The sequence below is a fragment of the Lutra lutra genome, chromosome 4, assembly GCF_902655055.1.
Source record: "Lutra lutra chromosome 4, mLutLut1.2, whole genome shotgun sequence".
In the NCBI taxonomy this organism is placed as follows: Eukaryota; Metazoa; Chordata; class Mammalia; order Carnivora; family Mustelidae; genus Lutra; species Lutra lutra.
In genome coordinates, this window is record NC_062281.1 from 146,417,663 (window position 1) to 146,441,611 (window position 23,949).

The 23,949-nt window shown below is 45.0% G+C and overlaps 1 protein-coding gene and 2 long non-coding RNA genes across 3 annotated transcripts in view; 2 read left to right on the forward strand and 1 right to left on the reverse strand.

Moving 5' to 3' along the window:
- Positions 1-356: 356 nt before the first annotated feature.
- LOC125096802 (uncharacterized) lies at positions 357-7,086 on the reverse strand. Its single transcript, XR_007126401.1, has 3 exons — positions 6,978-7,086; positions 4,686-4,984; positions 357-1,753 (listed from the first exon to the last, which is right to left on the reverse strand). It is a non-coding gene; the product is annotated as an uncharacterized LOC125096802 (long non-coding RNA).
- A 95-nt stretch (positions 7,087-7,181) lies between these two features.
- LOC125096804 (uncharacterized) lies at positions 7,182-8,994 on the forward strand. The gene is made up of 2 exons (XR_007126402.1): positions 7,182-7,334; positions 8,524-8,994. It is a non-coding gene; the product is annotated as an uncharacterized LOC125096804 (long non-coding RNA).
- A 4,031-nt stretch (positions 8,995-13,025) lies between these two features.
- KANK4 (KN motif and ankyrin repeat domains 4) overlaps positions 13,026-23,949 on the forward strand; it is an 82,276-nt gene continuing 71,352 nt past the window's right edge. The window contains exon 1 of the mRNA XM_047723751.1: positions 13,026-13,217. The gene's annotated coding sequence lies outside the window, so the exon portion shown is untranslated. The remainder of the gene's footprint in view (positions 13,218-23,949) is intronic.

The window sequence follows — 23,949 nt, forward strand, 5'->3', positions numbered from 1 at the left end:
TCAGGCCTGTAGTTGCCGCTTTCCTAACGTGCACGGGAGAAGAATGAGGCACAAACAAATCACCTGTAAAAGAAGGACTGTCACCCCAAACAACTCCTCAATCCTGTATTTATTAGATACAAGACAACAAAGGAGAAGGAAAGGTTATACATTAGCCATATGTCTAGTAGGTAAACAGAAGGAATGTGAGTCACATGTTGGTCACAAGTTTTAGAGGTAAACAAAGTAAACAAGAGAAGGAGTGAGGTGTGTCTGGTCCAGCAGCAGAGGATTCCTAGTTGTGCAAACTCACTTAAGTGGATTACCTTAGTAGGAGGCTTTCTCTGAGGTTGCGGAGAGAAAAAGGGAAACAGGGCGTTCTCAGCCGTTTGGCTTCGACGTCTCAGCCCCTCCACCACAGGCATGCTGCTAGTACATGTTTTTCCTCAAGGTCATCTTTAAGCATGCTTGCGTGACCAGTACAACTCCTCATTAGTTAAAGTTATAGTTTAAGCAGTGTATTATTCTGAGGGACTGTTACATGTAGTTATAGTTTACAGGGCTGTTGGCCATGAGGGCAATGTTAGCAAATTAACAATATACATTACATGAGGTGTCTTTAAACAGAAACACACATAAAAGAAGGTTATATTTTGATCAGTTGATGAAAATGTGACCAGAGACTCAAAGAGCGTAACCCTGTATTTCCTGTAGGAGCCTGGTTCACAGTGACTTTGTACAATGTAACTGCTGCAAATACGGAGAATCAACGATATTGATTTTTTTTTTAAGATTTATTTATTTTAGGGAGAGTGTGCAAGAGAGCTGAGAGTGGGGAAAGGGACAAGCAGATTCAGTGCTAAGCACGAGGCTCCATTCTAAAACCCTGAGACCATGACTTGAACCAAAACCAAGAGTCAGAAGCTCAACGGACTGCAACACCTGAGCACCCCAAATTAATTTATTTGTTATCTGACTCATAGCCAGAGTGAAAACTCAGTAAGGGCAGAAACTTTGCCTTTCCTGGAATGATGCCTGGTACATAGAAGTACTTAATAAATACTTATTGAATCAATGAATGAGTTAGGAGACATTTTGTCTGGACCTCAGGCGATGGAAAAAATTGCTGAAATTAAACAGTTCCTGAACATAAGCGACAAATGACAATAGGATTAGACATATCTATGGTGATCATAACAGAAATCACGGGTATTTTCAAATCACAGTACAGTTGTAGAAAACTTGAAATATAGTTTTACACTCATCAATACTTTGAATTATAGTACATATTTTGCTCACCACCAGATATTATTTTAATGTGTTAATAAAGGGACATTCCTGTACCACACATTTAATAATTGTATGGAGCATAATTGATTTCCTTTATAATCTTGTGGATTTATTTTCTGCATCTAAGACATTAAACATTAAGACATTCTGAGAAGAGATCCATAGGCCTCACTAGACTATTAATGAGATCCATGGCACAAAGAAGTTTAAGAACCTTAGACTACCTTCAGACTACGTCAAGTCCACATTCAGGTCACGCAGCAAGGATCATGATGCCACTTAGAGAGAACTGGGATCTATCCCCCCAAATCTGCCTGCATCACCATAGACCAGGCCCCTCTACAAAGACACTCCTCTGTGCATCCCCTCAGATATTTGAAAGAACACTGGCAGAAAGTTTCCAAAGGATTCCATAAAGTGTGTCCATGTGTAGAGTTTCTCACAGAGCCTGGAGGGCATCACTCTTCCAAGGGTGGTCTGAAAACTGTTATTGATCAAAGACGAGAAAAGAACAGAAATTGAGAGTAAGAGTTTAGAAAACTTTTTAAGAATTTGAGTCTAACAATAAAGTAACTAGGGCTTGTATTTTGTGTCTTTGCGTTTTTAAAAACTTTCCTTTTATTTTACAAAATCATCAGTCTGCAGTGGATTGGAAATTGGAAATTTACAAAGACTAAGCAAACAAAGAAACAAATCTGGTATTTTCTCCATGCATAGTTTGAGAATCACTATTGCTGGGGGATACAGTGGATAGAGATGGGGAAAGAGACATGGATACAAATGAGCAAATGCTCTGAGAAAAATGATGGACCTAGAAGTACATCGGACAAGCAGAACTGGGGAAGGAAGAGGGATGAGGATGCACCTGAGCTGTGTTTTCACCAGTGTCTGTAGGTGGAGTTGATGCTTTCCTGGATATTCCTGGCAATGGGCTCAGCAGAAGCTAAGGCGGAGTATTGAACACGAGGTACATCAGGAAAGGCAGTCATCGGGCAAGTCGGGACAAGGGCCCATGTGTGTCTGCGGTGAGTGGGGACAGAATACAGTGAGAAAGCAGCCCGGAAGGGTAGTGGGAGTCCATCATGATGACCTTGGAAACATGGTGGGGATCTAGGGCTTTTCAGTAGGCTATAAAAAGCCACAGACCTATTTTATGCAGGAAACGAAAGGTTCATATCTGAGTTTTAAATGATAGTATTTGTTGAATGAAACGAAATTAAAAAAATTCTCAGGCACTGGCTCTTTCAGAGAAGAGAATTTGCCTCTTTCCTCAAAATGTACAAATACACAGAGATTGATTTCCATGCTTGGATGAACATGTGCAAAGATGTGCATGGATGAGGACTGCTCTGGAAAACCAATTTGCCTCTTTTCTCCTGTCCTCTCCTCTCCCCTCCTCTCTCTTATTATTTCCTCTCTTTCCTCTCTTACTCTTTGTGTCTTACACTTTCCAACAGTACTTCCTGTGATAAGGGACAAGGCCTGTATCCTGTGTTACGCTCGTTGCTACCAGCCCCATGTGGTCCCTGAGCCCTTGCCATAGGGCTTCTGTGGCTGAGGAACTGAACTGTAAATTTTATTTAATTTAAATTTAAGGGATACCTGGGTGACTCAGTTGGTTGAGCGACTGCCTTCAGCTCAGGTCATGATCCTGGTATCCTGGGATCGAGTCCTGCATCCAGCTCCCTGTTCAGCAGGGAGTCTGCTTCTCCCTCTGACCCTCCCCTTCTCATGCTCTCTCTCTCTCTCTCCCTATTCTCTCTCTCTCTCAAAGAAGTAAATAAAATCTTTTAAAAATATGTTAATTTAAATATAAATAGCTGCACAAAAAATTTTTAAATGGCCACATGTACCCGTTGGCTACCATATTGGATGGTGTGGAGACTTATACTACAATGAAAACAGGCAAGGAAAAATAGAGATGCCAGGAAGTCTTCAGACAGGCTGTCATGGCATATTCGGTTAATAAGAGTAGTCACAGTAGAATGCAGATGGCAATAAATCCTGCTTTTAACCCAAATATGTATGTTTGGGCCTATTTGTGTCCTGTGAGCCTCTTGGAAAGATACCTGGGAGCCAGGAGCTTAGGGGTCTGATTTTGATATCAGGTCACTGCCCGGGGAAGGGCAAGAACTAATGTCCCCTGAGCGTTAACAAAATACCAGGGATGGGGTGTTAAGTGTGTTTACAGATTACACTCGAATGTCACACAAACCCATGAAATAGCATTTGTATTCCAACATGATAGATGAGGAAAAGGAGGAGCACAGAGGTAAGCAATGTGTCCAAGCCACCCAGCTCGAGAGGTGTAGAGCAGGTATTAAGATATTTGTAGATAGGGTGTCTGGGAGGCTCAGTGGGTTAAAGCCTCTGCCTTCGGCTCAGGTCATGATCTCAGGGTCCTGGGATCGAATCCCACAACAGGCTCTCTGCTCAGCAGGGAGCCTGCTTCCTCCTCTCTCTCTGCCTACTTGTACTCTCTCTCTGTCAAATAAATAAATAAAATCTTAAAAAAAAAAAAAAAAAAGATATCTGAAGCTAGTTGGAAGGCCAAAACTCCTTCCACTGCACCTCTGGGCTTCCCTAAATCCTTCTGAGCATTTATTTCCTTCCTTTCTGCACCCAGTGAGACAAGACAGGTAGTCCTCATGCCGTCTATCGTCCAGAAGGGTGAAGAGGACCTAGTGAAAGTTGGAAGGCTGACAAGCTGACAAAGCAAACGTGCTGAGTGTGCATAAGAGAGGGAGGTGGTATTTTCTGAGACTAAAAACAGGGCACAGTGTTCTGAGATGGTTCTGCACTCTCGCTGATATTGAAAATACTTTAAATTTTCCATTTAAGAAAAGCCTAAGGCCAGGCCTGTTTCAATCATGTAAAAACCAATATCAGTTTGGAAAGGTTATCACAGCCTTGCCAATTCTAGTCAACATTAAAAATGCAAATGTTTAGTATTTAAATATAGCCTTTGGCCACCAGCACTCAGGACATCACCTAAACCACAGTGGGCAGCCATCTCCCACTGAAGACTTTGGCCAGCTCACTAGGAAGGAAGCCAAGGATGTGCCTAAAAGTCTGCTTTAGACCAGACTAATGGAAGCACTTCCTGCCCCACGAAAGTCTGGGTCCTCAGAGACTGTGCAGTTGCTGAACCAGACAGACATCCATTCACTGGGGGCAGAGACCCCGTCGATCTTCTTTGTCCTGGTCTTCCCAGTACCTATCCCAGGGCCTGCTTCATAGGAAGAGCTCAAGGGATATTTATCAAATAGATGAATTCATTCATTCATTGTCTTTTATGGGTTCTTTTATCATATCCCAGGTATTTGGGGGAAATCTCAAGTAATTTACCATCTAAAAGGGTGGTAAGATGTGCAGTTAAATAATAACAACAGAAAATAGTATCAAGTCAACCTTACCGCAAGTCTTAATTCTGGAGGTCTCTCAACAGGTGTTTGAAAATATACCAGATGAAGAATACTTGTATGGTTGGACATCGGGATTCTGGGCGCTCTGGGACATGGAGTAACTAGGCAGTGAGATCAGCAATGGGAGCTTCGTGGAAGAGGTGCCAAGAACCACAGCTGAGGGGGGCTCATGACCTTGGTCGTCTCCTTCATTCAGACTGTAGGCTCTCTGAGGGCTGGACTCTGCCTTATTCAGCTCTGCACTCCAGTACCTCACATGGGGCCTGACACATAGTAGGAAGCAACATATGCTGAATGAATGAAGGAATAAATGAATGAATGTTAGGAATCCATAAGGGACTAGAGAAGAAGCAGTATTCATTGAGAGTTTAGTATACACCAAACATTTAATATATGTAGTTAATTATAAGAATCAGGGTGCAGGGTGCCTGGGTGGCTCAGTGGGTTAAGCCTCTGCCTTCGGTTCAGGTCATGGTCTCAGGGTCCTGGGATCGAGCCCCGCATTGGGCTCTTTGCTCAGAGGGGAACCTGCTTCCTCCTCTCTCTGCCTGCCTCTCTGCCTACTTGTGATCTCTGTCTGTCAAATAAATAAATAAAATCTGAAAAAAAAAAATCAGGGTGCACCCAAGAGACAGAAACCACATGAGCGGCTTGAACAGAGAGAATTAACAGAAGATTGTTGACTGGGTATAAAGTCGTTAACCTGGTAACTGAAAGGGTAAGATGAGCACTATAAAGCATAGCCAAGCTAGCAACCTCAGAAAGCAGCTATTACCCTAGGGATAAGGGACCACAAGGGGCAAAGTTGCCATTATTAAGTTAGAGGCTTGGGAGAGAGACCTCATGATTGGAACTCAGACACGTGAACAGGGGGCACAGCCAGACTGGAGTTGGTGTCTCTGATTGGATGTGATGAACCTAATGCTTTGTTGGAAACTACAAACCAGGTGAAAGCATTGCTGGGGTGATGCTCATAGCCACTCCTCCCTGCTTCAAGACCCAGTTCCGATGTCATCTCCCCTGAGAAGACTTCTTGATCTCTTCCTTCAGATAGGAAGCCCACAGGAAGCAGACAAGAAGGCAGAAGTCTTATCTTCCCCCTCCAGCACCCCCACTGGCAGAATTTAAGAGGGAGCCAGCTGGACTAGCAGAAATGGGATTCGCTGAGACCAGCCCTGTCATCACAAAGCAGAGTACAGAAGGGTTTTGGAGCTGAGACGCCACGGTGTCCTAACTATACAGGAATCTTCCCATCAATGTTGCAATACAGATACTGCTACTATCCCCATCAAACAGATGAGGAAACCGAGGGTCTAAGTGAGTCAAGGTGATTTGCCTAATAAGTTGATGTGGCAGCAGCCTGATTTGAAGCCAGGTCCATGCGCTCTTAATGGCAATACTCTACCAAGTCTCCTTCAGGTTTTTATGTTAAGAAGGTGTCAGAGGACAGAACAGATTTGAAGTCCCAGTGCTGCTGGGTTGGCAGCTGGGGATGAGAATGGGATGGGGGGGGTTCAGGTGTCACACATAAGAGCAGGGAAGCAGGCATGGGGAAGTCATGACAAATATCTCCCCTGTGCCACTTTAATCCCTCACTTGACTGTCCTTTAAGAAAGTTGAGATCTTTATTACTTGGTCAAAAATTAGCCACTCAACAAACTCCTCCCCATCCTTCAAGACCCAGCTCAGATGCCACCTCTGCTGAGAAGCCTTTCCAGCCTCTACAGAGCCAGCCATGCACCCACACGGTGTCCCCGTGGGACTTGATGCAGATCCCTGGGCGGGGTTTATTTGACTATAGGCCATGCTCGACTTGAGGACAGGCCTGAGTCTGTCTGGGCTCTGCCTGACACATGGTGGTACCCAATGTCTAGTGATAATTATAAAGTCTTGTTTCTTCCAGAAGCATACTTCTGTGGGAGCACAAGCTACTTGAAGACCTGATTTTTTGACTTATTCTCTGCTTTCTGGGAGTTCTTGGTCTACTGCTGAAGATACGTTGAAAAAACAGTGAAAAACAAACTGTTTGAGCCCTTCACCTCCTACCTTTTCCAAAACATTCTTCTCACTCAGTCAGATGGAAATGTCACCATCGGAAGCCCCTGCTAAAACCCTCCAAAGGCTTCCTGCTCTTAGGATAAAGACTACCTCCTCAACTTTTTTGCCTAGGACCGCTAGTCCCCTGCCCTTCTTCAGCCTTGCATCCCATCGCTCCCCATCCCCCTTCTGCCTCCTTCTATTCCACCTGCCAGCTACAGAACCTCTTTAGTTTCCCCAACTCACCAAGCTCTTTGCATCTTGGTTCTTTGCTGGTGGGGTTCCCTCTACCCAGAACCCTCTCTTCTTGTTCCCTTTGCCTGAATCACTCTGGCTTATCTCGTAGGTCTCAGCTGCTGACTCACTTCCTCTGGGAGGCTATTGGCAGGGTAACTTGATGCTCCTGGAGCACACTGCTCCTGATCACGCCTCTTATCCTCTGAATTGTAAGGGCCTGCATTTGCTCAGAACACTGAGCTTCCTGGTACAAGGCAGATGCTTTGTAGAACAAATCTGAATGAATTAAACACTGCGAACAACAAAAAATGAAGAGAGAGGTCTCTCCAAGGGAGTTTGGAAGTCTCACTGGCTGCCTTAAAGGTGGTGAGAAAACTCCCAGTGTCCAGGCGCTTGGTAAAAAGAGGACCTCTGGGATGGTGGGAAGGGGTCTGGATCTGGAGGCCGAAGAGCAGGGCTGGAGCCTCAGTGATTTCAGGGCCACCAGCTGGATGCTCTGTTATTTTCTTCTTCTCTTTGATAGGCAGTTTTCCTCCACCCTACTGGGTGCTACAGTTCACCCAGGAAATTAAACTGACAAATGACAGATCAGTGAGAGAAAAGCATACAGGGTTTATGTGTGCACGCATTGTGCACACACGTGGGAAAAACTTAGTCATGAGCAGCTCAAAAGGATGGTTAGAGTTTGGGACATATATGATATAGCATCTTAATGAAGGACAATAAATTTGTAGAGCAGTGATAAGACAAAGAAAGCGAGGTCTAAACCTTCAGGGGGTGTGTATTGTGGATCGGTAAATGGGGAAATGATTAGAAGATAAGGGCTATGTCCGCAGGTGTGTTAAGCAGTTGCCTCTTGGGGCCGTGTGTGAGCTGCTCAGAGTCTAGAGTTATCTCTTACAGTGAAGAGTTTAAGAGTTGTCCTCCTGGGGCCTTCCCTGCCTGGTGCAGGAGAGGGAGATACTGTTACAAATGGAATTTTGTGTTCTGCTTTTAGGAAAACAGGGGGTAAAGGCAGAGTGCTTTTTTGGTGTCTGCTGTTTCTCAGTTGTCTTCAGCCCAAGATAATCCTTAAGACAAAATGACATGCTTTGGGGTGGCACATTCTGATCCCTTATAGTCTAAAATTGCTTGTCCTTCCCGCCACGTAGGGTTGGGATGGGATGGCACATGTGGGAATTCTGTGCAAACTAGAAAGTGCCGTAGGAATGTCAGGCATAACCATTTCCACAATGATCATCTCCAGGAGACAAGGGAGGCTGAGGCCTGGTCAGTTTTTGTCACCGCAGTCCAAACGCAAGCCTCAAGCTCTCTAGCTCCTTCTTCCCCAGGGCCAGGCAGGGACTTGTTGCAAAGAAGACACATCAAAGCTCCAACTGCAGATTTTTATAGTTCAGTGTTAGACAAACTTCCTTCTTGAGAAATAGGGTCTGGAGGAAATATGAGGAAGCTAATCTAAACTTCCTGCTCCTCAGCCCCCACCCCTCAGGGCTGGCTTCTTGAAGACCCAGCCTGTAGGCGGCTCCTGACTTTTGTTCCCCTTGCTTCTCCACAGGACTTCTCCACTGTTCTCTGTGGAAGCCAGAGACACATCTAATAAAAAGGACCCAGAGCTGTCCTATCATCCCAGGCCCCCAGAGCAATAAATCAAAGGACAGAGCTCATTAAACATGATTCAGCCACAGGAATGAGACATTTCAAAGAATTAAAATCCTCCTGAAATCGACTCCTTTACAAAGCAAAAGACATCCATGGAGTAAACATTATTGCACCTACTATATGTCGGGTAATAAACATGTTTTGCATTACTTAAACCTTAGTCAACCATCCCCATTTTATGGATGAGTAAATTGGGGCTTATGTCAATAATAGTATTATGCCAAGTGAAATAAGACCATCGGAGAAAGATAATTATCGAATGATCTCACTCACAGGTGGAACTTAACAAAACAGAGGATGATTAGGGAAGGGAGGGAAAAATAAAACAAGAAAAAATCAGAGAGGGAAACAAACCATAAGAGACTCTCAATCATGTGAAACAAACTGAGGGTTGCTGGAGGTGTGGGAGGGAGGGAGATGGAATAACTGGATGATGGACATTGAGGAGGGCACGTGATGTGATGAGCATTGGGAGTTAGAGAAGACTGATGAATCACTGACCTCCATCTCTAAAACCAATAATACATTATATGTTAATTAACTGAATTTAAATTTAAAAAGTAAAATGGGAAAAGAAGAAAAAGAAAAGTTTAAGTTAGATGTATGGGTGGGGGTGGATGGAGGAGTACATGGGTAGGTAGGTGAATGGATGAGTGGGAGGCAGGTGAGAGCATGGTTGGATAGGTGGATGGGAGAGTGGGAAAAGCTTCTTGTCCGAATCAAGAGGAAGTACTTGCTTCTCCCCAGAAAGGCAGAGCTAGCTGTCACATGTGGCTTCATCCTGAAGCCCCTCAGAGGAAAGGGCGTGTGTGTCATTAGGCCGTTGTGAGACAATGCTGTGCTCTGTCAAAGGTGTTCCCTGGGCCTAAGATTCTAGAGAGGCTCTTTCAACTTTTAATTGTGGGTCTGGAGTCAGAAGAATCTTGACTCCACCATGTACTTACTGTGTGACTTTAGACAAGTCACTGAACACCTCTGTGCTCAGTTTCCTCATTTGTAAAATGAAGAACTACCCGACCTCATAGTGCTATGAGGTTTAAATGATGTCACTCAAATATAAACAACTGTTAAATATTTATAACAAATATTTGTGTTAAAAATAAGTTCGTTTTCTTCTCTCTGTCTTCTAGGCAATGTGAAAACCATTGCAGAGATGAGCTAAGACTAGTGAGACTATCTCCTGAAGGGGAAAAAAATCCGGGGGCAGCTGAGTTGCTCTGGAGCAGGCCTTGCTGTACCCCTCTGGGGTTGAGAATAGTTTCAGTCAGGTAGCCAAAGAGACATGAGTTTTCCCTTGTAATGAGGAAATTAAAGGTGACTGTGACTCTCAGCGACCTCTGAACTATGGCTTCGTTTCAGTGTCCTCGGAGAAACTTAGGTCCAGACCTCCCATGGCCTTTTTCTTTTGACTGAGAAAGGAACTGGTAGAGAGACGTGAGGAGAGAAGGGACAGAAAGGGGTAAGGGCTGAAGACCCAAAGCAGCCTGCAGGCATATTTACTTTTCCTCACTCACCCGAAGGATAAATGTGGAAGGCAAACATATTCCTTAGATTGCTTCAGGATGAGAGTATGTGTACGCCTGTGTGAGTGTGAGTGTGTGTGCATGCACACATGCTTGTGTAGATGCGGATATGGATGTGTGTGAGGGGCTGTGCATGTGTTTGTGTGTATGAGGTGTAGTAGCGGGAGGGTGGGACATGTGGGAGGGTATGGGAAGGGGTGTGGGTATGGGGGTATGCGGGAGTGCAGGTGTGGGTAGGTAGATGAGGGAGGGAAAAGGGATTGAGAGGGGTAGATAGGGGAGCGGAGACAGGTAGATGGGGGAGTATGTGGGGAAGGAGGTGTGTAGAGCTGTGGGTGTGTATCTGTCTAGTCACATGGAGGGGTTGGGCCTCAGTAAATGCATAAAATCATGTATGTCTAAGCACTGTTAATAAATTCTTCTTCTCTGGAGATTTATAAAGAAGTTTACTTTCCATTCACTCATTCATTTTCCTATCACCAACACTGACCTACAGTGAGAAAAACAAGAGTTTAATATTACTGAGGATCTTACAATCTTGAGAGAAGATAAGACACGGATGGGTTTCATAACAATAATGAACATGTTTGCTGCATGCCAGATGCTGTTCTGGCACTTTCTGTGTGTATTATCTAATTAACTGCTCAGAACTACCTTACGTAATAGGTACTACTTACTGTTGACTCTCATTTAGCAAATGAGGAAACCGAGGCTTGGAGTAATTGGCCCAAGGTCACATGGCTTGTGGGCGAAGCTCTGATTCCAACGCATGCAGCTTGGCTCCTGAAAATGTGCTCTTCAGTATTAGCTTAAGTCTACACCATCCATTCCCCGCTGACCTACAAGAGCTAGGCTTACGTCCCTTATAAAGGACGGGCTGCCAGGGAGCAGACACCCAGCAACATGCCTGGTGCTCCAGCACCTGTGAATGCCGAACCCACTGCCCTAAATCCACAGCTGTCTGGACCCAATGTCTCCACCCATTCCTCTCCCTACATCTCCTACTGTTTCTACTTCTCATGTGACCCCAAGACTAGGCAGACAGCGGCACCGAGAGGAGACCAGGGTAAACTCAAGGGCTCATCTCCCTCCCTGCAGGCCAGTTTCCCCACCAGATGTGAGGTGGGGGTAATGGTCCTGTGCTATTCTTTACCCCAAAGGCCTCCTTCGTCTGACCCTGGAAGGCAATGGCCAGGACAGCGGCTGCAATGGGGTCACCGGGCCTTGGACCCATGGAGGGATCTGACTCTAGTCCTTGGGGTCATAACAACATCTCCACCCACAGAGCTCTTGCCAGTGGGCGGAACAGGTCCATTAACCTCCTTCTGTGTAAGTCCCACAGCAGTGCCAGTGAGACTAGGATTATTAGTGCCCCCCCCCAACCCGCCCTTTACAGATAAGAAAACTAAGGCTCAGAGACTCCAAACAGTCAGATCAAGCAGTGGTCCCAGGACAGGCTTGTCTACACCTCAGAGCCCAGGCTCCAGGCCACACCACCATGCCTCTTGCCAGGTTCTAAGCAGAGCGAAAAGCTGGTCCTGACTCTCCACTGCCAGACAGGGGAGACTGGCTGGGTGGCAGTGGATTGTAAGCTACCTCCACCACTGAGGGACAGACTCTGGGGTAGTAGGTCAAGTCTACCAGCCTCAGAGTCTAGGGAATCCCCTCGGCATAACCAAGTGGAGGCAGCACAGAGGAAGACCTGCCATTTTCCCTTAACTCTGCCCCAGCCTATCAGCCCCCGACACGCTCTTGTGGGGGGTCCGAGGGAGAGTGACCCACAAGAACAAGTGAAAGAGCGGGTTCATACAAGCCCCCCCAACCCCGCCAGGCCATCAGAGGCTGGAGCAAGGAGACCCCCTTTGATAGCACGTAACGAAAGGAGAGAGAACCCTCCCCCTGCAGTCAGGGCTCGGGGGTGCTGACGGGATCTTCAGAGACAACACTGGGGCCGGGGGACACAGTGACGTCTGCCAGAGTGCCAGCGGTGTGTGCGGTGGGAACAGGACAGCACAGAGAGGTCACCGGGCAGCCGATGGGTGTCGTTGCTAACACAGGAGGCAGTATTGGGGAGCTTCCAGAGACAGACATTTTGGTGGGGGGCGCAGTTTGAAGGAGAGCGGGATGACGCAACAGTGAGTCCAATAGCGGAGTGACAGCGGGCTGATTGCCAGTTACCATTTCCAGCAGTTAAAACCCTGATTTCTGGGGCGCCTGGGTGGCTCAGTGGGTTAAGCCGCTGCCTTCGGCTCAGGTCATGATCTCAGAGTCCTGGGATCGAGCCCCACATCGGGCTCTCTGCTCAGCAGGGAGCCTGCTTCCTCCTCTCTGTCTGCCTGCCTCTCTGCCTGCTTGTGAACTCTTGTCAAATAAATAAATAAAACCTTTAAAAAAAAAAAAAAAAAAAACCCTGATTTCTAAAGGCTCCAAAAGGCTGTGTTCCTGCCCCAGGGCCAGGGGAGGTTTCAGAAGTACATTACAAATGTTGGCTATTGTCCTTCATAAAGGAACAATTCAACGAACAGCCGTGGCTGAAACGGGGGGGGGGGGGGGGGGGGGGGGGGGGTGGGGGGGGGGTACATTCCTCTGCTGGGTTGTGTCCCACCCGGGGCTGTCCAGTACAGCTCGGGAAGTCATCTGAGTCAACTCAGGCCTGCCCGTGACCTCTGACCTATGGCCCAGCACAAAAAGGGAGCACAAAAAGGGAGCTGGGCCAATCAGATTCCCACCTCAGGAATTTGAACCAAGAAATGCTGAGACACGCAGGCAGTCAGCAGCCAGGCAGGAGGCCACAGGAATGCACTGGAAGGTTCTATCCAGTGGAGTCAGAGCCTCGGAGTCTACTAACCACAGAACTGGTTAGTAGAAGGTGAGCAGAGAGCAGTGAGACTCTGGGAAAGACAGGGGGAAAAGCAGAAGCAGAGAAGGAAGCCATGTGGTCCATGAAGCACGGAAGCACCCAGGCACCTGGACACTCGCTCCAGTCCTGATTCCACCTTCTTCCCTTTCTCCTCAGGGATGGGAGTGGCTCTCTGTTCCTGGAAACCAGGGTCTGGCAGAATAGGAGGTGAGCTTCCTGCGGGATGGTGGGAAGATCCTGGGTTAAAGGAGACCGGATCTTCGGTCCACGGTGGCTTTGCAGGTTATGACAAAGACACAGAAGAACTGTGTGAGGGAAGTGGAGAGTCCTGGCATGTGGAGAGCTGCCTCCCAACCACATCTGAGGCGATGCAAGACTTTGACTTTGAAGGCCTTCCTACATCTAAATCATGCCTCAGGAAGGAAGGCAATGCTATGGAGTGGTTACACAACCTTGGTGGGGAGCTAAAAGCTTCGAATCCCAGCTTTTCCTTCTAACCGTGGGAACTGGGGACAAAGGTACTCTTCTAAGTCTCAGTTTCCACATCTCTAAAATGGGGATAGAAAAGAGCCCCCTCCCTCAAGTTGTTGGGGGTGTTACGGGGGCATGCCTTGCCTTGGGTAAGCCCTTCCTTTAGCTGCTGTCTTTAAACTCCTCTCTGAAGGGCAAAAGGTGAAATTAGAGGTTGCGGAATCTCCCTGTAGAATTTTCTACTTGCAATGACCAGTGTGGGGCTCTCCACTGACAGGTGCACACCTCTTCTCTTTATTACTCTCAGGGATTCAGTAGGGAAAGAGGCTTTCAGGGTCACCCTGCCTGCAGACAGGACGGACTTAACCAGGTTTATTAATAGGAGCGTGTCCATTTCTGTCTTAAAATAGCCACACAAAGTTATTTAAAATGAGCTTCCAGGTGGGTGGTCAGATAGCTTTTTGTCTTTTCCCTTTTTATTGTCTTCCTCTTAGGAGAGTTCAAGAACTCTCATATTTTTCTCTTTCATTTATAGCAAAACAGTCATAACAGGAAGATCCACTGCTCTGTGTAACTTCCTGAGTCGAGGATGTTCAGACTGTCTGAGGGGGTCCCACAGTCAGGCGCCACTCCCGCCCACCCCTCACACCCCTCTTTGCGGTGTCCCTGGCAGACAATCACCTCTCTGCCAGGCACATTGGGCCTCCTGGCTCCAATAGGACGGGCCTCACGGGGGAGGGGCCTCATGGGGGGAGAGGAGCACAGGACTGGGATGGACTCCTTGGGGGAGGAGCACTGCCCTTGAATGGTGGAGGAACTAACGCAGGCTTTTGCCTCTATTCTAGTCCTTTAAGGCTTGGAGGGTCCCTGATTGAAGGCAAAAAGCCCTTTCCTAACCTCAAATCCACAGGCCCCCTGCCACCACCATTTCTGACTCCACGTGTTTCTTACTCACTCTGCTCCCAAACCCTATTTAGCCATTACACTCTCCTGAACCCTCCATCCATTCTGAAGACTCACATCACTTTTGTCTTAACAGAAGTCATCACTTCCTCTGTGGTTTTTCAGGGGAAAGTGGCTTACCCTCTCAGACCCACTTCCCTGTTCAGTAAAACAGTGGTGGCCTATCTTGGATCTTCATTGTCACTCTGTACCAATCCTCGTCCTCACTCCTATCTTTTTTTAAGCCTCATGCCATCCAACCACTCTCCTCCTAAGCACTGAAAACCATCCCAAGCTCACTCCCTGAATCACTCATGGTCTGGCTCTCAGTCTTCCTCTCCAGCTCCAGTTCTGCATCACCCTAGGAGATTTCAATGCTCAAACTACTGACTAGACTGCTACTTCTTAGGTCTTCCTAACTCTAAGGGACTTCACCTTCTCTGGACTTGAGCCACCACTCCCAGACCCAACCCCGGAGCTTGTTATGGTTCCATTTTCACATCCTTTTAACTATCGCACGATGTCATACCCATGACACTGGCTCTTTGATCTCCAAGAGACCCCAGCTCTTCGGTCCTTCTATTTCCTTCCTCCTTTCTATTTTTTTTTTTTTTTAAAGATTTTATTCATTTATTTGACAGACAGAGATCACAAGTAGGCAGAGAGAGAGAGAGAGAGAGAGAGGAAGAGAAGCAGGCCTCCTGCTGAGCAGAGAGCCCGATGTGGGGCTCGATCCCAGGACCCTGGGATCATGACCTGAGCCGAAAGCAGAGGCTTTAACCCACTGAGCCACCCAGGCGCCCCATCCTTTCTACTTTTTTCAGCCTGTCTGTCCTCCTGGTGGGAGTCCAGACCCTACAGGGGATCCTGAACTGCGTTCACAGCAGTACCATCATTTCCCTTACGTGGCTATCCTGCTATGCCTTCTTTCCCTGGACAAATTTCCAGTTATTTTCTTCTAGTCACAGTGGGGACCACTCAAGTCCAGCTCTTCAACCTGTGCCCTGCCCCTCCCCTTACCTCCCCCTGCTGACTCTTCTCTCCTTCAACTCCCCCACTCCTCTGACATTTTCCTCTTGTTCTATAAACCTGTCTAGGTTACTCCCTCTGACAAGAGCCCTCCTAAGACCCTTTCTATCACTCTCCAATTTGACTGCCCCTCACTATAGTCTACTCATGTGTGAACCCCTTCCTCACCTCCTACACATTCCCCACCTAATGCACTCTGGTGTATGTCCTGGCCATTCCATGGAAATCACTTTCACTAAAGTAATTATCCTAGGTAATATTAATGTGTAATAAATTACAAATTACCCCAAACTTAGTGGCATAAAACAACCATTTTATTATGCTCATGCATTCTGAGGGTAAGTCAGATTGGTCACACAATATAGCTTTTCTCTGCACCATGATGTCTTCTAACCAGAGAACTAAACATGGCCTCCCTGTCTGGATTCTTCAAAGCATGGCAGATGCACGATAGTCTGGTTTCTTACATGACATGCGCCCTGGCTTCTCTCCCAGGGTTTCAGTTACCACCTATGTGCCATCAGCTCCCAGATCTGTCCCACCACAGTCCTCTCTCCTAAGCATCAGACTGGAGACCCATCAGCCTGGTGGATGTGTTCAAAGACACATCAGTTTCACCATGGACTAAGTTGAGCTCACCAATCTCCATTCTCAACTGGCTCTTCTCTTGGCATTCTTTCTCTCTCTTAGGGATACCTCGTTGTCCAAACTTTGACTCTTCCTTTTTCCTCACTCTTTACATTGGATTATTTACCAACTCATATTCATTCTGTCTCTGAAATGTTTCTACAAATTTGATCACTCTACAAATAAAAAGCTTAAGAATCAGAGAGGTTGTTACTTCCCAAGATGAAATAGCTATCATGTATTTATTCTTTCACGTGTCAATCAAATACTTACTGAGTACAACTGAGTTGTGGGAATTGGGATGAAAAAGCTTGTAAAACATGGTTCCTAGTTCCTTTCATGGCAGAGATAGGCAAGCAAGCAGTAGATTACCATAAGGTATGATAATGCCCTGATTGTGGGAGGCCCTGGGTACAACAGGGGTGGTGAGTCTATCCTGGGGTGAGAGAGGTATAGGCGGGGGCTTTATTATTTGGCTATTGCTGTGTAACAAATACTCCAAACTTTGGCTTCTTAAAACAGCAGATGTGTATTAGTTCATAGCTTCTGTGGGTCAGAAATCTGGATACAGTTTAGTTGGCTCCTCTGGCTCAAGGCCTCACAAGGCTGCGGCCAAACCCTGTGGTACAGCAGTCATCTCAATATTTGCCTTGGGGAAGAGGGTTTCACCCTGAAGCAAACTCACTTGGCTGTTGGCAGGCCTCACATTTTCACTGGATGTTGGCTAGACACATCAGTTTCTTGCCTCTCCATGGGGCTATTCAGGACAACCGTTGCTTCTTTCAGAATAAGGGTTCCGAGAGAAAGAGAGGGAGAATAAGGGAAGAAGAGAGGGAGCCCAAGATGCAACCCAGTGTTTTTGCAACCTAATCTTGTAAGTGATTGCCTATCACTTTTGCCATATTCTATTTTTTAGAAGCGAATCACTAGGTCCAGCCCATACTCAAGGGGATGGGGTTGCACAGGACATGAATAAAAGGAGGGGATCCCTGGGGGTCATCTCAGAGATACTCTGTCTCAGTGGTCAGGTGACATATGAACTAGATTCAGAAAGAGCTGGCTAGATGAAGAGCTATGCAAGACTGTCCTTGGCAGAGAATGCTCTGTGTAAAACCACCTGGAAGTGACACAGAGAGAGAACTGAGGTTGGAGGAATTGCATGCTTAGGAAGGATAGAGTATAGGCTGCCATTCACATGGAGTTTAGAATGCAAATGATGTTGTCGAGATCTGTTTGATAACTAATTCTGACATCCAATGGATTTTACCTGTGCTTCCCAACTTAATATCAGAGGTCTTGTTTAATACGTTATTGTCCACGCTGTGACTTAACCCAAGTTTTAAATAGTTAATCAATATCGACTATCTCACATACACAACAAAGCTTCATTATATAAAAAGATAAAGAAATTGAACTGAGAGTCTCTTTCCTTTTTACAAAACCTCAAAAATGTTCAGAATGCTTTTCCAGGACAGCACATTTATAAATCATTACCAATGTGAAAGGCACGGCTAGTATTTCCAGTTATCAGTGGGTGGAGATGACCTGACACTTTGGAATGTATTTATTTAATTTTTATTTAATTTTTAAATAAAGCTTTACATTGAACTATAACACAGAAAAGCACCCAAATAAAGCACAATGCAGTGGATTTTCACAAAGTTACATAGCCTTGTAAATATATCCAGATTTGAAAAACAGAACACTGTCACCTCCCAAATCTCCCTTGTGCCATCTCCAAAGATATCCACAATCCTGATTTCTATTATCATGGAGTAGTTCTTCCAGTATTTAAACTTTATCAAATGGAGTCATACAGTCTATACTTTTTGTACTTGGTAGTCATCATTCATTTTTGTGAAATTCTTCCGAATTTTTTTTCACAATTTTTTAAAAAGTAGGCTCCATGCCCAACATGGGGCTCAAACTCACAACCGTGAGATCAAGAGTTGCATGCTTTACCAACTGAGCTAGCCAGACACCCCTTCCATATTGTTTTAAATAGCAGTAGTTCCATTTTCGCTGCTGTGTAGTATCCCCTTGAAGGACTTAACCATAGTTTATCCATTCTACACCAGACAGAAACTTAAATATTTTCCAGTTTAGGGAAATTATGAATAGTACTGCTATTATCATTCATGCTTGTGCTTTATGATGTGAAGCATGTATATGCTTTATATATATGATGTATATGCACACATCTTTATTGGGTCTATGTCTATGAGTAGAATTGCTGAATCATGAGTGCATATATAGTCAGCTTTAGTAGCTATTGACAATTTTCCAAGGTGGTTGTACCAATTTACACTCCAGGAACAAGATTTATGAGTTCGATTTGCTCTACATCTTTGCCAACATTTTGTATTATTAACATATTTACTATAAGCTATTCTAAACAATGTGCAGTGATACCTTATCGAGGTTTAATCTGCATTTCCCTAACTAATGAGGTTGAGCACTTTTTCATATCATTGCCTTTCAAATACCTTCTTCTGTGAATGTTTGTTTAAACATTTGTTCATTTCCCTATTGGATTGTTTTTTTTTTCTTATTCCTTTGCGGATATTCTTTGTATATTATATTAGTTTCTTAAGAAAGCCATAATAAAGTACCACAAACTGGGTATCAACAGAGATATATTTTCTCACAGTTCTAGAGGCTAGAAGTCTGAGATGAAGTGGTTGTAGAGTTGTTTCTTTCTGAGGGCTATGGGAAACCTGTGTTCCATACTTCTCTCCTAGCTTCTGGGTGGTTTGCTGGCAATCTTTGGTGTTCCTTGGCTTGTAGATCTCTGCCTTTGTCTTCATATGCCACTCTCCCTGTGTGTCTCTGTATCCACATCTGCCCTTTTATTTTTATTTTTTTAATTTTTTTTTAAGATTTTATTTATTTATTTGTCAGAGAGAGGGAGAGAGAGCAAGCACAGGCAGACAGAATGGCAGGCAGAGGCAGAGGGAGAAGCAGGCTCCCTGATGAGCAAGGAGCCCGATGTGGGACTCGATCCCAGGACGCTGGGATCATGACCTGAGCCGAAGGCAGCTGCTTAACCAACTGAGCCACCCAGGCGTCCCCACATCTGCCCTTTTATAAGGCTACTGGTCACATTGGATTATGGGTCCACCCTACTCCAGTATGACTTCATGTCAACTAATTATATCTGTGATGACTCTATTTCCAAATAAGGTCACATTCTAAGGTACTAGGGGTTAGGACTTCAACATATGAATTTTGAGGAGGACACAATTCAACCCATAACATATATGTTTTGAAAACATCTTCTTCCAGACTGTGGTTTGCTGTTACACTTTCTTAATTATGTTGTGGTAGATTAAAGACGACCATAAATTCTTTTTCACTCTCTCCATTGAGAGCTGGTGTTTATTATTACTCTCTCCTTCTGAATCTAGGCTTGCCCTGTGACCTCTTAACCATGTTGAAAGTGATGCCATAGCAGTTCTGGGCCTAGCCTTTGAGAGACTGGGCAACTTCTACTTCTCTTCTATTGGAAGACTTGCTTTTGAGACACCAGCCTATGAGAAACCTGAGCCAAATGGAGAGGCCACGTGTAGGTACTCTTGAGTTAGCAGCACTGGTTGAACTCCCAATCAATAACCAGCATTAACTAGCCAGTCACTGGAAAGAGACATCTTGGATGTTCGAGCCCAAATGACTCGACCCCAAACAGCGTAACATGAAGCTGCAGAAAAGCCCAGCTGAGCTCAGTCAACCCACAGAATCAGGAGAGGGAATAAAATGGTTGTTGTTTATGTCAATAAGTTTTTTTGTTTGTTTCTCATGTCAATAAGTTTTAATGAACAGAATAAAATACTTAATGTGTCATTGTATTTATTTTTGTTTTTAGGGTTAGTGCTTCTGGTGTCTTGTTTAAGAAATATTTGCTTCCTTGGGGCGCCTGGGTGGCTCAGTGGGTTAAAACCTCTGCCTTCAGCTCAGGTCATGATCCCGGGGTACTGGGATCGAGCCCCACATCGGGCTCTCTCCTCGGCGGGGAGCCTGCTTCCCCCCCACCCCTCTCTGCCTGCCTCTCTGCCTACTTGTGATCTCTGTCTGTCAAATAAATAAATAAATCTTTAAAAAAAAAAAAAAGAAATATTTGCTTCCTTTTAGGACATGAGTATTTACCTATGTTATATTCTAGAAGCTTCTTATCTTTTCATTTTATTTTTTTAAAGATTTTATTTATTTATTTGTCAGAAAGAGAGAGAGAGAGAGCGAGCACAGGCAGACAGAGTGGCAGGCAGAGGCAGAGGGAGAAGCAGGCTCCCCACAGAACAAGGAGCCCGATGTGGGACTCGATCCCAGGACGCTGGGATCATGACCCGAGCCAAAGGCAGCTGCTTAACCAACTGAGCCACCCAGGCGTCCCTTATCTTTTCATTTTAATCTGTATTACCTAAATGATTTTTTTATGTATGGCATAAAGTAGTGGGGGCATATTCCTCTTGAATTCAGTAATAATGATAACTTTTTGAAATTTAGAATTAAGTGTGCAGTACAGAACACCAACAGAGTAGTAATTTAACATCACAAGTAAGGAAACCTCCATAACTAGTTTACCTGTTTTACCTATCTGCACTCCTATCTCTCCTCAATAGGTCTCAAGACAATGAAGATTTATTTAATCACTCATAAAACATTTACTGTGACCCAGGATTTCCATTTCTCTGTGCTGGATTCTGAACTAGGTGCTGAAAATCATCCAATGAGATATAGGCCTCTTTTCGTGTAATTACATCTTGTGGGGAAAATTGGCAATAACACATAATCTATTTATTTTTATTTTTTAATAACACATAATTTAAATTGTGCTGAGTGTATGAAAGAAAAGCAGAAATGATATAGGAGTGGAGCCCAGGAACTGCTAAGTTAGTCCTGGGGTTGGAGGTGCATCAGAGAGATTCCTTGCGGATGTGATATTTAAGCAGAGATTCGTGGGATGAATATTAATTATCTAAAGAAAGAACTGGAGGGAGGGAAATTCTAGGCAGAAGAGTCCACAGCATGTACAGAGAACTCTAGATAGGAAAGAACCCACTGTTACAAGAACTAAGAGGAGTCTCATTGCTAGGGAGAGAGGATAAGGGGGACACAAGTTGAGACTGGAGAGGTAGGAAGGGCCTAGACCTATAAACCTTCTTAAAGGAATCCAGACTTAGTGAAATACCACCTCACAGCAGTCAGAATGGCTAAAATTAACCAGTCAGGAAACGGCAGGTGTTGGTGAGGATGCAGAGAAAGGGGAGCCTTCCTTCACTGTTGGTTGGGAATGCAAGCTGGTGCAGCCACTCTGGAAGACAGCATGGCATTTCCTCAAAAAGTTGAAAATAGAGCTACCCTATGACCCAGCAATTGCACTACTGGGTGTTTACCCTAAAGATACAAATGTAGTGACCCGAAGAGGCATGTGCACCACCATGATTAAAGCAGCAATGTCCACAATAGCCAAACTATGGAAAGAACCTAGATGTCCCATCAGCAGATGAATGGATAAAGAGGATGTGGTACAATGGAATACAATGCAGCCATCAAAAAATGAAATCTTGCTATTTGCAACAACGTGGGTGGAACTAGAGGGTATTATGCTGAGTGAAATAAGTCAATCAGAGAAAGACAATTTTCATATGATCTCTCTGATATAAGGAATTTGAGAAACAAGACAGAGGATCATAGGGGAAGGGAGGGAAAAATGAAACAAGATGAAGCCAGAGAGGGAGACAAACCATAAGAGACTCTTAATCTCAGGAAACAAAGTGAGGGTAGCTGGAGGGGAGGGGGGTGAAAGTGATGGGGTAGCTGGGTAATGGACATTGGGGAGGGTATGTGCTACAGTGAGTGCTGTGAATTGTGTAAGACTGATGAATCACAGACCTGAACCCCTGAAACAAATAATACATTCTATGCTAATAAAAATTTTTTTAAAAAAAGAGGAATTCAGATTTTATTCTGAGAGCAGTGGATGCCTTTAATGGGTTGTAAGCAGGGGAGGGGCATGGCCAGATACATGTGTTTTTGAAGATCACTAAGGCTGCCTTATAATATGAGATAGAACATGAATAATGTCTGAGAAAGACTTCAAAATGCCATGGTAATTCCAAGCATGGAGAAATCCCATTGTCTGAGTTATCAGGAAGGACTTCATGGAGGAAGGTCTTCATGGAGGTGGTCACAGTAGAATCATTCGACATGGGAAGACAGGGAGGGTGTGTGTGTGTGTGTGTGTGTGTGTGTGTGTGTGTATCTAGGTGTAGGGAGTAGACTGCACTCACTCAGCCACAAAGTTAGATATGTTTGGGGAATGGTGAACTGTCCAGTAGGCTGGAGGATAATGGGAAATAAAGCTGGAAGGTTAGCTTGTGGACATAAAGGCCCGGAAAGTATACATGAACACATATGCATACAGCTCATTCTCATCATGAGCTGATCTGTGTTGGCAAAGTCTCTAACTTGCTAACATTTTCTTGTAACCCCAACGTCAATTCCTGTAACACTTTCGTAGTCTTTGTGGACATGTGCAGAGTGGTGAAAATTTTGTGTGTTCGTAGCTGAGGTTAAGCAAGGTCATCCTCTGCTTTCTTGTGTCAGCTCTCATGCTCTAAACAATTGTCCTTTTTGTAGCCTATTAAGCAGTGCTTTTTTACATTTTTGTGCTTTTTTGCAGGTGATTTCACTATTTAAAATAGCCCCAAAGCATAGCATGGAAGTGCTACCTACCTAGTGTTCTAAGCGCCAGGAGGCTGCGATGTGCCTTATGTAGAAAATATATGTGTTAAATAACCCTTGTTCAGGTGTGAATTATAGTGCTGTTGGCCATCAGTTCAATGTTAACGAATCAACAATGTACACGATGGGGATTCAGGAGGGCTCTTGTTGTGATGAGCACTGGGTCATGGGTCACTATACTGAACACCTGAAACTAATATTACACTGTATGTTAACTAACTGGACTTTAAGTAAGAACTTTAAAAATAAATAAAAGAAAATATAATGTATATATATATATAGTTTTTAATCAAAAACACGAAACAAAGTTATATATTGGCCAGTTCATGAAAATGGGCCCAGTGGTTTACGAGAACCTAACCCTATACTTCCCTCTGGGAGCAATGGTTCTGTATTAGCAATTTCAGCATCTGTGGCTACTTTATAGGACTACTGGGAATAATGAGAATTGACTGTATCCACGTACCTATTCCCCGCCCTCCCCGAAAGCTGGTTATCAAATAGTATCAACACACCACTGACTGGGGTAGAGCCTGCAGGAGGAGCTCACCACACTGCGGAAGTGTTAGTGAACCACACTCTCACAGCTGGGCAGTGTTTGCTTGAAGCAGGATCGGAACAACACATCTCCATGTTAGCAGTGACCTCTAAACTCTCAGTTACAGGGGGCTCAGTCTTTGGAGCCACTAAGACCCAAGTTCGAACCCCACCTCCCCAATCAACTAGTTGTGCGTCCTCAGGCAAAAACCACTGTTAACCTTGATGGGAGAATAATGGCCATTCGATAGTTTTATTGTGAGACCTAATGAGACCGTGAGTGTAAATGGCTTGACTCAGCGCCTGGCACACCATAGATGGTGAATAATTGTTAATCCAGCAAGTGGGGGGGAGCAAGGAGGCCTTCCATTCTCTGCCTGCTACTCAGTCCTTTGATTACAGAGGTTCAGGATGCAGCAGTGCTGTGCTCAGTCATTCTCAATCAGCTTTAGACTCACTCTGGCTGAAAGGCCCAGGCTGGGTCTTGCACTGGAGATGCCCAAACCGTAGATTCTAGAAGACCTGCTGCCCACAAGGGGTCCTCTCTTTCCAGAACCACACAAGGAGTCCATTTTTCAGTCTAACTCTTGTT